This window comes from Octodon degus, unplaced genomic scaffold, assembly GCF_000260255.1.
Source record: "Octodon degus isolate 3935 unplaced genomic scaffold, OctDeg1.0 scaffold00015, whole genome shotgun sequence".
NCBI classification, from domain to species: Eukaryota; Metazoa; Chordata; class Mammalia; order Rodentia; family Octodontidae; genus Octodon; species Octodon degus.
The window spans coordinates 10,882,764-10,886,253 of record NW_004524591.1 but is presented as its reverse complement, the minus strand read 5'-3'; the positions used below and the strand labels follow the sequence as shown (position 1 = coordinate 10,886,253).

At 40.8% G+C, this 3,490-nt stretch overlaps 1 pseudogene; it reads right to left on the bottom strand.

Moving 5' to 3' along the window:
• Positions 1–2,291: 2,291 nt before the first annotated feature.
• LOC101562658 lies at positions 2,292–2,533 on the bottom strand (annotated as a pseudogene).
• Between the last annotated feature and the right edge of the window lie 957 nt (positions 2,534–3,490).

Genomic DNA, 3,490 nt, shown 5'->3' with positions numbered 1-3,490 from the left:
ATGTGTGCTATTGGCCAGATGCTGAGATGTGTCAAACCAGGGGAACAGGTAACAGGAACATATGCACATGGCCTTTCAGAGGTAAGTGCTAAGACTGTGACTAGTCTGCAACACATGCAGCTCCCTAAACACTTAAGGAATCAGGATAATTGGTTTAGCTGATCACATTATGAGGTTGAAGCATCTGTACCTGTGTATAAAAAGGTAGATAGTGCCCTAAGGAGGTACCCTCAGGAAGTAAAGGATGGCGTGACTGTACATACACATGAATACACATGCATCACATATAGGCACATATATATCTCTATATCCCACCAATTCCAAACAGACACTGCCAATAACTGGGTGATACTGATCTTGTATTTTCAACACTTCCAAGAGCTGTATGTGATCTTGTATCTCTTTTCTTGTGCAGGGATGCATTTAAGGTTCACTTTAACCTGATCTCTTCTACAAAAAGAAATCTTCTGTGCATATCCTGAGTGCATACTTTTTAAAATCATTAATTAATTAGTTTATTATTTATTTGATACAGGGTCTTGCTATGCAGCTCAGACTCATAGTGACCCTCCTGTTTCTACCTCCCCAGCTCTGGGATTACAGATATGCACCACCATGCCCAGTTTCAGTGGCCAGCACAACGCGTTCAAGGTTCCGGGGTGGCATGGTATGCAGCACTGTGGCTCGAACCTGGGTCCTTGTGTTTGCCAGGCAGGCACTTAGACCACTGAGCTATCTCCTCAGCCTGAGTATTCCATACTTTAGGATTAGTATTAAAATAATTGGTTTGAACAAATTGTTCTCGAGTGATCAGATTTTCCCCCTTGAATGCAGAACCTTGGGCTATCTGACAATGATCCATCGTCCTTTGTAGTCTTTGAGACTGTGCCTGGTTCTTGGACTTGAAGAACTCTGTCCTTTGGACAATGCAGAATACAAGGACTGTTTTGTGGATTAAATCCCAACTAAGGGTTGCAGCCTGATGGCACGCCCACCAGTGACATCACAATAAGAAACTCTTCCAGAAAAAGAGCCAGCTTTGGAAGGCCTGAATAAGAACTTTTTCTCTTCTTTTTAAATATATCAGATTTATACAGGCCTTAAAAAATATACCTGCCAAGGGCCCAGCGAGATAACTCAGCAGACTAAAGTGCCTGCTTGGGCAAGCTTAGACAAATGCAGGGACCATGGTTCAATCCCCAGCACTACATGCTGGCCCAACCCCATCCCCAGGGTCCGGGCATGGTGGTGTTTCCACCTGTAATGCCAGTGCTGGGGAGACTGAAAGCAGGAGGATCACCACGAGTCTGAGCTACATAGTGAGACCCTATCACAACCAAATATTTAAAAATAATAACATACCTGCCAAGCATTAGTATTAGCTTACATATCATTTCATTGTTTAATAGAAAGGGTTCTTAGTATTTTTTATTTGAGTCTATTTTTTCTTTGTTTTCTTGAGACAGCATCTCATTGTGTAGTTCAAGCTGACCTTGGACTCACGGCCTAATTTATGTATAGTAAGTGTACCTCCTTTTTAGTGTAGAGTGTTGCAAAATTTGGTGAACTCAATTATATAACTATGGCTACCTACAGGCAAGAACAGTTCTGTCATTTCAAAAGTTTCTCTTTGCCCCTTTGTAGTCTTTTCCCAACTTTACCTCTCTGGCAGACAAATCTGTTTTCTGCCTTTAGCCACTTTACTTTTCCCAGCATGCCATGCAAATGGAGTCATATGGTATGTAACCACTTTTACTATACAATGAATTTAACATTTATGCACATTACTGTGTGATCAGTGGTTCACTTCGTTTGATTGATGAACATGGTCCCATTATACAGATAAGCTGTAGTTTATCCTTCTGTGTGTCAAAGAATATTTGGGTTATCTTCAGGGTTTTTTTTTTGAGATTACAGATGAAGCACTGTACAGATTCATGAATGTGAGTTGGGGTTTATCTGTCAGATTCAATTTCTGGATTCTGATTCCAGGCAGGGTACTAAGTGGATTCACAGGCACTCTTCCCACAGAACTGAAACCCACACACATTTCTCAGATCCTCACCTTGACCTTCTTTGCCCACTGGATCATTCAGGGTTTCTAGAGAGACTACTTTCACTTCTTTTTTTGTGTGTGTGCATGTGATGGGAAAAGAAGTTTATCTGATATTATTTTAATTCACAAATAGAAAACAATTTAAAGGGGGAGAAAAAACCAAAAGCACAACACACAGAGGCAAACTTCCACTTCATGAGCTTCTCCATCCCTAAAATGTCAAGAAGAAAAGCACTCTTCCAAAGTGGTCAACCACCCACAATGATGTTGTTAATAGGGACGTGGCTCAACTTCACAAAGAAGCTGATGAAGCCCATGATAGCCAATCCTATTGCTGTTGCCACGGCGATCTTCTGGAATTCTTTCCTATCTGGTTTGGTGCATCTTCTCACCAGCTGGACTGAGTCCTTCACAAACTGCCGACTCGGCTCCACACACTGCATTACCTGATCCATGGCTGCCCGTTCTCCCGAAAGTCCACAGGGACATGTCTACTTTTACTTCTTGCACAGAACTTCTTCAGATGCACATCAAAAAAAGCTTTGTTTTTCTAGCACTTAATTTTAATAAGTGAATGAATAAATCAGCATTTCCATAATATGAACTCATTGTTTCAGCTACATTTAGTAGAGTACAGCATATGTTCTTTTCTTTTTTTTAAATTTCTTTTTCCGAGACAGTGTCTCACTATGTGGCCCAGTCTGGCCTTGAACTCAGGGCACTCTGCCTGCATCAGTCTCCTAGTGCTGAGAATACAGGTGTGTGTGCCACCACCCCTGGCCAAGCATGTTTTCTTGAAATTTAAATGGACACCCCCAAGGAAAGACATTTAGTTCTTTCCTTACTTTAGCATATTTTCAATCTTCATGTAAAATAAAAAATTTTGATAGGTGTAAAAGTCACAAAACTGACAGCTAAGAGAGAGTAAATATCTGCAAAGTATGCCCCTGAGTGACCTGAGAGCTTCTGAAGTCATGTAATGTGTCTAGCCTTTTTAAAGGAAACTCCAACTTTAAGGATTGGCAACAATGGAAAATCCCAATTAAAACCTATGCATATCAGCTTCTGGATAATCACCTGCAGAATGATTTCATTCAGCAAGCATTTGCCATGGGCTTCCATTTGGAAAGCAAACCCTTTCATTCTCCTGCTTCATTTAAAACGCCTCCCTTTTGACAGCGTATCTATCGTATCAAACCAGAAGCACGGTTTGATTTTTAATGCTAGCTTTATTTTACTGGAGGGTAATGGCTACTCATCCTCAATATATTTGGAGAGTGGGAGCTATCGGGGGACAGGGAAGATGGTGAAGGCTGTTAATTTTTTCATGAGATCATTTTTCCCTTGACATGCAATTTGATGCTTAACAATTTTTCTGAAAGTCAAAAGGAATACTACATTCTCTAATTTTCACAGTGCTATAAATAGCCCCAC